The sequence below is a fragment of the Pinus tabuliformis genome, chromosome 4_2 (assembly GCF_031772625.1).
Source record: "Pinus tabuliformis cultivar Carrire ecotype Pingquan chromosome 4_2, CPIR1, whole genome shotgun sequence".
In the NCBI taxonomy this organism is placed as follows: domain Eukaryota; kingdom Viridiplantae; phylum Streptophyta; class Pinopsida; order Pinales; family Pinaceae; genus Pinus; species Pinus tabuliformis.
Window position 1 is genome coordinate 118,922,704 of NC_142304.1, and position 14,641 is coordinate 118,937,344.

The window sequence follows — 14,641 nt, forward strand, 5'->3', positions numbered from 1 at the left end:
TTATACCACGACAAATTATATCATGTAACTTGAGGAAATTTCCACGAGTTGAGTAAAGTTAAACACATTTGATCCCAATAATCCTGCACTACTATCTTTCAAATCCCATGGATCCCCCTTACACCTACCTTGTGATTTATTAGTAGCACAATTAGCTTGGTTAATAGTAGTGAATGGGCCTTATCATGGCCAAGTTACTTGTTGCCAATAAATTGAAGCAATGTCAAATGCCAACACAGTTTGAGGCATGTGGAAAGTGAAATGTTTGGCACTCTCCACATGGCTCAAACTGTGTTGGCATTTGACATCGAAAACTACTCCAACGAGGTACAAATTCATCATGGTACAAAAAATGAAGAAGTGGTGGAGTGAATTTGTGGTTACGTAGAATGACAATGGCAATGTTAGACACACTGATGGATTGGTAGCACAGAGTCACAGGATTAGTGTTTTTAACATTTCACCAGAGTCACTTATTTTTTTAGGGAATAGAAGCTGTGAGAGGGCTTAGTTTTGTTCCACTGTATTCCAACTTATCTAGTAATAGTGAAGTAAGGGTCCCAACCACTTGGCAGGCAACGTCTTTGTCTCAGATGAAAGATTTGAAATTACTTTTACTCCAGGGCACTTCTTTTGGTAGTGATTTCCTCAATTTTCGAAGAATCTTGTCTGGCTCTGTTGGTGGGACTTCCTGTATCAATTTGTACCTTCAAATATTCCAATAGGAAAATTGGAGGTTCTAGACCTTAACAGAGGAAGAATCGTAACATATACATGATGAGGATGATTATTGTCAGCTTCCTTTGAAGTTGCGTGAGCTCAACTTAAAAATGCAACTAGGTTCAAAGGGTTCCAAAAGAAACAGGCCAAATAAGGGTTCTGCAAAAGGTAGTTTTTAACGATGTATACTTCTAACTACCCTTATAAAATATTTTTCTGATCTACATTTCCTGGAACATCTAGATCTGACCAATTGCAGAAGTCTTCTTTCATTCCCTAATAAGTTTAGAGGACTTAAACATTTGAGACATTTAGATTTATGCTTTTGCTCTAAGTTGAAGATGTTACTGATAAAAATGCAATGTTGTATATTAAATGAAATGAAACCCACTGGTCAGCACTATGAAAGAGAGTCTAAACTAGGAGAGTCTGGCTCTACAGAACACTCTACATTGCTCATGTACATGACACAATATATAGTAATCACATATTTAGGGAAGTTAGAACCATAACCTAAAAAATAGAAACTAATTCCTATCCTTAGGTCTTGTGAACCAACTCACTATTCTAATATATTCTCCATTATCTTTAACACTCCCCCTTAATGGAGAAGGGGTTCACAAATATGTCTAACATCTCCCTAAACATTTCAAACTTGATTTTTCCAAGAGGTTTAGTGAAAATGCCTGCAACGTTATCACATGTATTACAATATACCAAATGGATTTCTTTTGATTGCACTTTCTCCCTAACAAAGTGGAACTGTGTATCAATGTGTTTAGTGATTTTATGAAACACTGGATTATTGGCAAGTTTTATTGAACTCTGACTGTCACACTTGATCGTTGTTGCCTCTCTCTGTTCTTCCCCAACATCTTGGAGAAGTATCTGCAACCAAACTACCTCACATGTTGCTGCACACATAGCTTGATACCCTACTTTCGTTGAAGACAAGGAAACTTTGTTATGTTTCTTTCTACTCCATGTAATCACCCCGGATCCAATGCTGAATGCATATCCTATTATGGATTTGCGATTGTCTACATTTCTAGCCCAGTCTGAATCTGTAAATCCTGTCAATCTAACATCAGAGGAATCAATCTAAATAATACCATAATCTACAGTACCTTGTATATACCTCAAAACACTTTTCGTTGCATTCCAATGACTTTCAAGTGGCTTAGACATATATTGACTTAGCACACTGACTGCATAATCCAAATCTGGTCTAGTAGTGGTCAGGTAGATTAGGCTCCCAACTAGCTATTTGTAAAGTGTCGCATCTGCCTCTTTAGGGCCATCCTCACTCTACAGTTTGATGTTCTGTTGTAATGGTATTGTTGCAGGCTTACACTGATCCATCCTAAATCTTTCTAATAGTCCTTTGACATACTTTCCCAGGGAAAAAAAAAAATTTCCTGAATCTCTCCAGATTTCAAGACCCAAATAGTATCTTAATTCACTAAGGTGTTTCATTTCGAATACCTGTAACATCTGTTGCTTGATTTCTTTGATCAGATATGTAGTATCACCTGTAATGATCAAATCGTCTACATACAAAGAAATCATCACTATGCACCCTTGTTCATCTTGCATGGTGTAAAGATTAGGGTCATTTTTGCTTCTGTTATAGCCAAATTGTAGAAAAAATGAATCAATCTTTTCATACCAAGACCTGGGTGCTTTCTTTAGTCCATGAAGTGCTTTCTTTAACCTACAGACTAAATTTTCTTTCCCTTTCTGGACAAATCCTTCAGGTTACTCAAAATAAACCTCTTCTTTCAATTCTCCATTTAAAAATGCAGATTTTACATCTAGTTGATGAATCATCCAATGTTTCTTAGTAGCTAAAGCAATAAACACTCTGATGGTATTAAGTTTAGCTACAAGGAAAAGGTTTCTTCATATTCAATGCCTTCTTTTTGTGAATACCCCTTTGCTACTAATCTAGCTTTTAATTTATCTATAGTTCCAGCTGCATTAATCTTTGGTTTATACAACCATTTACAACCTATGGTTTGTTTCCCTATAGGAAGTTCAACCAGTTCCCAAGTGTTGTTTCTGATTATAGATTCATATTCCTATTCCATAACTGTTTTCCATTTGCTACATTCATTTGCTTCCTTATAACTAGAAAGTTCAACAATATTCATCATACTAGTTATAAAAGAATTTTCCCTATATCTTGCAAGCAATTGAGCTTTCCTACCAGATCTCCTAAGTGGTGGGGTAGCCTCAAACCTTGTCTGATCATCATTCTCTTTTTCTTCCTGCTGCTGTTGCTATTGTTGTTCATCTTCTGCCTTTGTCTGCTGCTAATCCTGATTGTTTCTTGTTTCTTCACTTTCTTCTTCCACCAAGTACGGAATATCCCATTCCTCATTGTGCTTATCAGATTCTTCATGATCCTGTTCATGGAATATGATATCTCTACTAACAAAAATTTTGTGAGTAGAGGGATTAAATAATATATAGGCTTTATATTGTGAACAATACCCTATAAAGGTACATCTGATGGCTTTTGAATCTAGTTTTCTTCTATCTTCCTTTGGAATATGGGAAAATTCTTTAGACCCAAATACTCTTAAATAGTTTACTGCATGCTTAAATCCATATAGTGCTTCATAAGGAGTTTTAAAATCAAGACTCTTTGTAGGACTCTTATTTTTTAAGTACACTGTAATATTCAATGCTTCAGCCCAAAAACCATTCGACAAACTCTTACCTTTTAACATGCTTCTAGCACATTCCACCAGTGTTTTGTTCTTTCTTTCCGTTACTCCATTCTGCTGTGTTGGAAATAAAACTGAGAGGGGGTGGGGGTTGAATCAGTATTAGCAAATCAATAACTTTTTCATTTCCATAATCAAATTCATATACACTACTTCAGTTAAGGGAACTCGCGTGTACACGCAACTATGTTTAATGCAACTAGCGTATATCCAACAAACTTATGATTTAGTTAATTCATCATATGTTGATCTTTAATCAGTGCATCAGAACCTCATTAACCATATAAACAGTAACCAGGTGCAGTAAAAACAAAACAGATCATCACACATAAGAAACACACATGAACACCATGATATAAGGTGGAAACCCAATGCGGGACAAAAACCACCTGCTGCCGTCTTCCTTTAATATAATAAAAACCTGTTTACAATCTTGTACTGGCACAGACTCATACCAGTACACAGGCACCCACCTGTAGAAGGCTACAACCTTCTCTCATTCTCCAGCTACTACTAGAAGGGAGATACAACCCCCTGGCTCTTGTACTAGCCGATATGTTTACCAGTACGTAGGCGCTGACCTACAAAAGGCTACGACCTTCTCTCTTCCTCCAGGGACCACGTTTCATAAATTTTCATACTGGATACTCCTGAAGCACAACACCATAATCTGAAGGCCATGTTTCATCCAATTTTCATACTGGACCCATCAACAACATTGAGGCACAAAATCAATCACCACTGCAATACAACTATTGCATCAACCAATCATCAATCTCTGAATCACCCAATACTGAATCACTAAAACCCTGTCAACAAAACACAGTCACGAGAACAAAAAGCAGACCACAGAACTCTGCAACAACAACCAGATCCAACTGCAACTTCAAATATCATACTTCATACTGTATACGCTACTATGATGAGCCAAACCAACGTGTATATGCGCTTTTACGAAAGTGAACCCACGTACAGATCTGCAAATATTTACTCATAAATTTGCAACTATTCTAGACATCAGTCATACCCAGATCATAACATTTATACAATAAAACATGTGTCAATAATTCAAATATAGTCTATCCATGTTCAAACCACATAATGATAATACATTCCAAGCCTTATGATCTTGATCCATCATCAACCGCGTAGTTGCATCCTTGGTTCAGATCAAGCAAATCATCACAAACCATAACCAGCATACTAGATCTCACACTTCATTAGATATTCATCACTTGCACACTTGCACTTTGGCCTAACGATCTTCTTCTCCTTATATAGGTTTAGGCCTCTCTCGATACCATGGTCCAAAACCACGTAGGACTGATACCTTGGACCCAATACTTGGGGTCAATACCTCGGACCAAATACCATGGACCAATATCAAAATACCATGGTCCAAATACCATGGACCAACACTTAGTTTTCCAACATATACGTGCCTTTCCTTTTGTGAAAGTGCGTGTGTACGTTATACGCGCCTTTGTATATAGTGAACCTACATGTATACGCGACTTGGTCAATGGTGAACCTACGTATACCTTTCTTTCTTCATTCTTGTTGTTTACCTGCTATACTGTGATCTTTCATCTGAGAGAGTTGCCATCAAGGACAACACTTGTGTCATACCTGTATCATAATGCCAACAATCTCCCCCTTTGGACTTGATGGCAACAACCACACCAAGTCACTCTCCCCCTTTGACATCAAGGGCAAAGGGCAGACCAAGATATTCTCTCCCTTGATATACATTCTGTTGTCCATACTCCCCCTGAGTACATGCTGAAATCTTTGATTGAGCTCCCCCTTTGTACATGCTAAGATGTATCAATCCATCCATGCTCCCCCTGAGCACATGCCGAGTTTGCAAAAATATTTTTCAAAAGAATAACATGACTCTACAACTCAACTAAGTGAGTATGACCTTCCTATGACTCATATATACATAAATCTTCCAACCAAGTGGGGATACACCATTTTGACTCATCCACCCAACAAAGTGGGGATATACCAAATGTTTATACATGACTGAAATAGACATTATTAAATCATCCTTCCCATGCAAATTGGGGTTACAAATTAGGTATTTTCATGACCTTTACATCAAATGATATACATGGCTTTTATAACAATGACCAGCAATCTAAACAAGAACATGATAGTCATCAACAACTATCATACACCATATATGATCTGCACCATATGCATCTGTCACCTGTAACATTCTCTTGGCCAACCAACAATCATTTAGCCACATAAGCATCGTCACCAAAGATTTCTAACCATAATGCCAACAATGCATTTATTCAAAGCATATGCTCCCCCTAAACATGTTCCATTTATTCACTGTCATATCTAATCATGCATATATCAGAATGAAGTATCAAGGCATAATCATCATCAAGTTAGGATCAAAATCACTTCTAAACAACATCTTATGAGTACCAACACATTTCCACACATCATCAGTAGATTGTAACCATTATCAAACAGAGCAAATAATTGACTGAATCATATCAGACCCTTTTTCTTGAGTCTGTCCCATTGCTTTTCCTCAAACCAACATATACACAAATGTGTAGCTTCGAACTCACGTATACATGTGACTTGTCTTTATGAAACTTGTGTATGATATTTAGAACACTGAGGTTCCACACCTTCAGCTCCCTCTGAGTCTGTCATGTCTGTATACTCTGTTATGCCACATCTTTCTGACTGTACTTCCTTTTTCTTCCATATCTTTGACTGTGATGATGTTTTCTCCTTTTGGTATGGTTCCCAAAATCTTCTCCTGCATTCCTTTGCTATATGTCTAAGATTTTTACATGCATAACATCTTATATGTTTCATATTCCTTCTATAGCAGTCAATGGCTTGGTGACCAAACATGTTGCAAGCAAAACAGTATCCCAGAAAGTACCTGGAACGTGATGATCTTTCTGTGTGATGTTATTGAACCATTCTACTTCTACATCTGGCTGCAACATGCCCAAAGTTATGACATATAAAACAAGCAACATTATTCATCGAAGGAAATAACCGTCTATCACTTCCACGGTTAGGAGTAAAGGGATTTCTTTGAAGGCTTTCTTTCTTTGGTTGTTGATGGGGTTGACCTCTCATCTCCTTGTTGAGAATTTCAGATTTTGTTTTAGAGTTCCTTGCCTCACCTTGTGAGCTAGATTCACCTTCAACAGATTCATAGAAACCAAGACCAGTTTTGATTGCAGGCGACCTTTAACTACTAAGAATATCATCCAAAATCTTAGCACTGCCTTGAAATCGTAATAGTTTATCTTTTTCTTCTAATTTACCTTTCAATATATTTACCTCAACTTGATGTTGTTCTTCCTTATCCAGATAATGCTTCTTCAAGATTTCTTTAGACTTTCTTCCTTCTTCCACTTGTTGCCTTAGTTTGAGAATCTCATTTTCTTGTTCTCCATTCTGCTCTTGCAGCATTTGGCGTACTCTGAAGACACAATCCAGCTGACCTTTTAAGTTGATAACTTCTTCTTTGAGGGCACTCTCCCTTTTTCTAAATAGATCTTGTTGATCTATGATTTTATCTGATGCTTCATTTGCTTGTTCATCTTCAATCTGAGGTGATTCAGAATCTAAATACTTGCTTCCACTTAATGGCAGGCTGTCACTGTTCCTTTGAGTTGTCTTCTTCTTCTAACGTGCTTTCTTTCCCATTGTTCTACGGATCTCCTTCAAGCGATCAAGCTTCTACCAAAGGACCTGCTCTGATTCCAATTGTTGGAAATAATACTGAGAGGGGGGGGCTGAATCAGTATTAGCAAATCAATAACTTTTTCATTTCCATAATCAGATTCATATACGCTACTTCAGTTAAGGGAACTCGCGTGTACACACAATTGTGTTTAATGCAACTAGCGTATATACAACAAACTTATGATTCAGTTAATTCATCATATGTTGATCTTTAATCAGTGCATCAGACCCTTATTAACCATATAAACAGTAACTAGGTGCAGTAAAAACAGAACAGATCATCACACATAATAAACACACATGAACACCATGATATAAGGTGGAAACCCAATGCGGGACAAAAACCACCTGCTACCGTCTTCCTTTAATATAAGAAAAACCTGTTTACAATCTTGTACTGGTGCAGACTCATACCAGTATGCAGGCACCCACCTGCAAAAGGCTACAACCTTCTCTTGTTATCTAGCTACTACTGGAAGGGAGCTACAACCCCCTGGCTCTTGTACTGGCCAATATGTTTACTAGTACGTAGGTGCCGGCCTATAGAAGGCTATGACCTTCTCTCTTCCTCCAGGGACCACGTTTCATAAATTTTCATACTGAATACTCCTGAAGCACAACACCATAGTCTGAAGGCCACATTTCATCCAATTTTCATACTGGACCCATCAACAACATTGAGGCACAAAATCAATCACCACTGCAACACAACTATTGCATCAACCAATCATCAATCTCTAAATCACCCAATACTGAATCACTAAAACCCTGTCAACAAAACACAATCACCAGAACATAGAGAAGACCGCAGAACTCTGCAACAACAATTGATCCAACTGTAACTTAAAATATCATACTTCATACTGTATACGCTACTCTGATGAGCTGAACCAGCGTGTATACGCGCTTTTACCAAAGTGAACCGACGTACAGATCTGCAAATATTTACTCATAACTTTGCAGCTATTCCAGACATCAGTCATACCCAGGTCATAACATTTATACAATAAAACATGCATCAATAATTCAAATCTAGTCTATCCATGATAAAACCACATAATGATAATACATTCCAAGCCTTATGATATTGATCCATCATCCATCATCAACCCATAAGTGCATCCTTGGTTCAGATCAAGCAAAGCATCACAAACCCATAACCAGCATACTAGATTTCGCACTTCATCAGATATTCATCACTTGCACACTTGCACTTTGGCCTAATAGTCTTATTCTCCTTATATAGGTTTAGGCATCTCTCAATACCATGGTCCAAAACCATGTAGGACCGATACCTTGGACCCAATACCTGGGGTCAATACCTCGAACCAAATACCATGGACCAATACCAAAATACCATGGACCAACATTTAGTTTTCCAACATGTATGCGCCTTTCCTTCTATGAAAGTGTGTGTACGTTATACGTGCCTTTGTATATAGTGAACTTGCGTGTATACGCGACTTGGTCAATGGTGAACCTGCATATACCTTTCTTTCTTCATTGTTGTTGTTTACCTGCTATACTGTGATCTTTCATCTGAGAGAGTTGCCATCAAGGAAAACACTTGTGTCATACTTGTATCATAATGCCAACATGCTGAGCAGTATGGGGTACCGTAAATTGCTGTAATATTCCATGATCTTTACAATACTTGATAAGCTCATCCTTCCTGTATTCCCCCCCTTGATCGGAGCGGAGAATTTTTATCTGCTTCCCTGTTTGCTTTTCAATCATATTCCTGAACTGCTTAAAGTATTCAAATGTGTGACTTTTCTTACTCAAGAAATATACCCAAGAAAACTTTGTGCAGTCATCAATAAACAGTAAAAATTATAGTGCACCTCCTAATGACTTTGTTTGCATGGGTCCACAAAGATCTGTGTGCACTAATTCAAGTATATCTCTCTGTTTCTTCTCTATTCGAACAGGGAATTCTTCTCTATGCATCTTTCCTAATGTACAGGCATCACAATCATTATGCACTTGTTTTAACATAGGAAGACCTCTTACCATTTATCTTTTCTAATGTAACAACAAATCATTGTAGTTGATATGACCAAATCTTTGATGCCACAACTCTTCTGTAGTCAAACCTGTTGTTGTTAAAGCTCGAACTGGTGCTGGTCTTACATCCAATTTGTATAGACCTCCTGTTCGAATTCCTGTAGAAATTGTCTTCATTCCATCTAGCAGATCTTTAATATAATAGTTAGATTTAAAAAATTCAACTTTAAGATCTTGATCTGTAATCATGGATACAAAAATCAAGTTCTTTGTTATACCGGGCACATACATAACATTATAAATTTGTCTTATATTACCATTAGGTAAAATGATAGAAATTTTCCCACATCCTTTGATCTGATGACTTCTATCATCACTTAGGTAGATTTGTGCTCCATCGTTGATTTCTTTAAAATATTCAAACCATTGCTTGTTCCCTGTCATATATGTTGATGCTCCCGAATCTACATACCAGATGTCTGCATCAACATTCTCATCACGATCTGCCATGAACAATCTGAAATTTCGCTCATGATTATCATTCGCGAGATGACTTGCATGTCTTTTCTGCTTCTGTTGTTCTTCATGATATTTCTTCTTCCTGCACTCTCTAGCTATATGACCCAGTTTTCTGCAATAAAAACACTTAATTATAGAGTTGTTTCTATTCGGATTCATACCTTGGGTCAGATTTGGTCTTTTCTGTGAGCTTCCTTCGTTTTGTTGTTGTGGATTTCCTTTTCCTTTATAGAAGTTATTTTTCGCCATCAATGCAAGATCGGCACTCAGGGGCTTCAGAGTCAACCTTATTTCTTCTTCTTGCATCAGTATTCTTGTCAGTTCTTCAAAATTTGGGATTTTCTCTCTCGCATTTATCCTAGTGATGAACATTTGGGAGTCATCGATCACACCATTCATGGTAATTGTTACAAGATTTGTATCGTCAATTGTATGACCAATGTCTGCCAATTTTTTCTTCAGGTCTTTGATCCTTGCTATGAAGGCAACAACTGTTTCATTCTCCTCCATCTTCAGGGATAAGATCTTGCTCTTCAGAAACAGAAGACGATTTGTATTCCTGATCTCATACAGATCCTTCAAAATCCCCAAATTTCGCTTGCTAATTTACATTCTCTGATATGTGGTATGATGCAGTCTTTGACTGACATCTTCAGTAGCGTCCTTGCTTTACCCTCACGCTTCTCCCAATCTGGGACTGTTGTGGATCCAGCTGTTGGCTTCTGTTCATCCCCATTTGCAATCGTCCAAGCACTCTACACTTCTAGCAGAGTTTGCATCTTGAATTTCCAATTCGCATAATTGGAGCCATCGAGCTTGTTATGCTCACTCAAGCATGCTTCAAACATATGACTATTCATCTTGGCGATTAAAACAAATTTGACGGGTAAAAAAAAATGTTGGATTTACCCTAGTTCTGTGTCAAAGACAAAGATCGCTGATCTCCAATGTTGTTTTTGACGGCCTCCTTCTAGTCTTCTTCTCGGCAGACCTCGGCCTCCACACAGCCTTCTCTTAGCACCCACCGCCAAAACACAACCCCTCTTTTTGTTGTGATGTTGTTTGTTGTTTCCCGACCTCATAGCCTTTTCTCGGCTTTTCTCACCACGGTCGTCGCGCTTATCCACCATGGAGTTGCAACGATCGTCACAAATGCACACGTGATATCTGCGACGATCCAAAAAATGGAAACGCGTAGAAGTGTCACAGTGTGATCATCGCAGTTTTTCCTCAAATAATTGCGACGATTTCGTGTTAGGCGCGACTGGCAAGTTCCTCACTCGGCGAATAGGTTTTCTCAGCCCTGTCGCTCTGATACCATGATAAAAATGCAATGTTGTATATTAAATGAAATGAAACCCACTGGTCAGCTCTATGAAAGAGAGTCTGAACCAGGAGAGTCTGGCTTTGCAGAACGCTCTACATTGCTCATGTACATTACACAATATATAGTAATCATAGATTTAGGGAAGTTAGAATCATAACCTAAAAAATAGAAACTAATTCCTATCCTGAGGTCTTGTGAACCAACTCACTATTCTAATATAATCTCCTTTATCTCTAAAAATTACCAGATTCATTCAGTCAACTGTTACTGATTAAGTACCTAATGTTTGAAAAATGTAAAATCCTGAACACTGGACCCAACATTCTTGGAAAGTCAACCAGCCTAGATCATTTGGATTTCATAGGTTGTGATAAGTTACAGGTGTTTCCTTGCAACATCACCTCTCATAGATACCTTAAATGGCCCAACATTCATTGCAAGGGATTGAAACAAATTCCAGGAGACTAAGGAGAACTTACTGGTTTGAGATATCTTATTTTGGAATGCCCCTAGATAACCCAAATTCCAGATTCTCTTGGTAATCTAATTCATTTGAAACATGTCGATTTTAGATCAAGTAGGATATGTCACATCACTGAAAGTTCTAGATGGCTTAAACACTTGAAATGATTGGGAATAAAATGTCATAGACTCTCCCATTTTCCTAATTCCATAGGGCACTCAATAATATCCAAATTCTCTTTTTGGAGGACTATAAAGCACTTCAAGACCTGCCTCCCAATCTAGTTACCTTGGATATATATGATGCTCCAAATCTTTGGATTACTCCTGGAATTTTGGATGGTTTGAAAAGTTTGGAGGTGTTATCCATATATGGATGTAAATCACTAGTTGAGGGTTTCACTATTTGACTGTGCCAAAAAGCAGAAGTACTTGAAATTTTAAGACTATGCAAAATGGAAGTGGAGAACTGCCACGAAGTTCTAGAGCATACTTGTTCAAGTCTTAAAACCCTGGAATTATACGCTTGTAAAAACCCAGTTCGAGTTGAAATTTGTTCCACCACCTTGACAAAAGTCAACCTCAAACATTGCCTCTAGTTGAGGACAATTTCAATGATTTCTATTGACATGAGGCTAACTAAATTGTCTCAAAAACTGCCAACAGTTATCTGAGGTGACAAATTTGGGAGACTTACACTTCCTGGAAACTTTGGACATAACTGGATGTTTAAAGTTGTTCTCTGAATAAAGCCTTCATCTGTTGAAGCAATTGGAGATGTTATATATTTATGTCACCCATGAATCCCTTCAAAGGAAATGTAAATGGTTACAAAGATTTCCCTCTCGGGAGAACTCAAAATAAGTGCAAATTCAATTTTCCCAGATCCGAGTGAAGGATTGAGCCAACTAAAGAAGCCTTTTACCGAATGGAAAAGGAAAAACAGGGGCATGGATTATAAGTTAAAATACCTATAGACACAAATATGCCATGCGCTGTAGTTACAATATGTTTTGTTTCTTCACGTCTTGTAAATGACAAGGATGACTCTGAAATGATGTTGGAGCTTTATCTTCAACATGAGCAAAGAAAAAGGATTGTTTCTCACTGTTATACAGAGAATGAAAACCTTATTCATACTTTGTTTCTCACTGTTATATATACTTTGTTGATGTATTTTGGGTCAAATTCATGAAAAGTGGAGATGTTATAATGATAAGGCTTATTCTAACAATGAATGTTGTTCCTATGATGCTGGAAAAAGAATGGTACATATGTTCGCAGAGGAGAAGAATTTAAGATTTATTACGTTAGCAATTTTTTTTATTTTTTTCTTTTCTGGCAGACACCGGGAAGCACAGTGCTCCTCACTAAAATCTAAATTTGTGACTTGCGACCCTTTTGGGTTGCAAATCACACCTTCAACTCGCAATTGGTTTCACTATACAATGTATATGCAACCTACCACCTATCTATTGCATGTGGTAAAATTGTTTTGCGTTCCCAATGTGATCTCTCCACAGATCGCAATTCTCAAATGGGATCTCTACAGGTCACAATTCCCAAATGAAATCTCCACAAGTCGTGGTTCCCAAATGCAATCTAGCATAATGATTTGGAAATCACTTGTGACCATACTGCTAATGGCAATTACAACTACCCCCTTCGCTAATCCCATGAGGTCGCAAGTCGCAATATTAGTCCTCAGCGGCATTAGACTTTGGAATGCGACCAAAAACTTGCGACTTGCCCAGAATCCTAAGATGCAACTACATCATGACTTGAAACTGCATTTTTTTTTCCTTATTTCGCTCTCCCTATGTTATTAACAAAAGGGGCAAAGAGAAATTGGCTACCACTAGCACCTATTCTTGTTCTTTCAGCACAATTGGTAAAACCAATGAAGGAAGAAAGGAAGCAGGCCCTATCTTGCCAACCAGAATTGGCTAAACAATTAATTGGTTATGCCATGTTGGAGGTTCACTAATGAATAAATCCAGCCATAGATGAGTCTCATTATGTGAACTGAATGAATGGTTTGATCTATTGGACTAGTCATTCTTCCCATACTTGATTGATTCCAATGTTGTAGAAGAAACCCAAACAAATCCCAACACTATAAATCTGCATCTGTGATTGACACAATAAGGTAATGGACGCTGGCATTCGTATGGTAAGACACCACCCAATAGCAATACAAAACCTACAGCTTAACACTGCCAGGGAAGATCAAACAATGGATTGAGAAACCATTAGTGTATTGAAGATCAAAGTCGTGATGAGGAAACACCTTCTCCACTCCCTATAGAAGACTCTGTAGAATCATTCCATGGCAAAGGTTTCTTGAAGGAAAGGCTATCCAGCTTTCTTTTATATGCGCATTCTTCAGAACTGTAAAAAAATTAAAAAAACACTCCCAAGTATGCTTCAACATAATTTTATTTAGGTAATGTGCTCCCAAGCATCAAAGGAAAAAAAAATATAATGAATTTGAAGCCTTTTGTTTATAGGTTGGGATATGTCGATAGGAATCATACAGGCACGTCGTACCCATACATAACTCCATACCTAATATTTGAGAAGGGCATGGTTGGCCTTTCATTCTATGACTTTGTTGGATCACAAGCGGGAAAAGAAATAATGGCTACTTACAAACAAAGGGGGTCACCTCACTTTTACCAAAACATGTCATACTTCTAGCAAATGCATATGATATCTCCATGCCAATTAAAGGTTTCAAGAGCACATGGTGATGTGGTTAGGAATATGGTTAAAGTCATGCAAGTCAATAACATTTGGAGCAACTGAGTAGCAACCTAGTTTTAATCTTTGGGAAGTGTCTAAGGAAGATGAGGTTGTTTCACTACACTTTATTTGGCTTTCACTTGATTAATAATTTAATTGGGAGTGACCCAAATCCATAAAAAATCATAAATTTTGTTAATGAGGAAGAGTTACACGTTGTTGTTCATTCTTCAATAGGAACTCATTCATAGTTTGAAGAGCTTGACCGACAAACAAAACAGCCAAGTTTGAGGCACCTGTTGAGAGTTGTGAACAAGAGAAAACATCTCCAAGAGCATCCCAAGAAACATAATGTATGGTTTTGATCCTAGAGCAATCCCACAAGGAGATG

At 37.7% G+C, this 14,641-nt stretch overlaps 1 pseudogene; it reads left to right on the forward strand.

The window, feature by feature from the left end:
* Positions 1-279: 279 nt before the first annotated feature.
* On the forward strand, positions 280-12,804 carry LOC149168539 (uncharacterized; annotated as a pseudogene).
* The last annotated feature ends 1,837 nt before the right edge of the window (positions 12,805-14,641 follow it).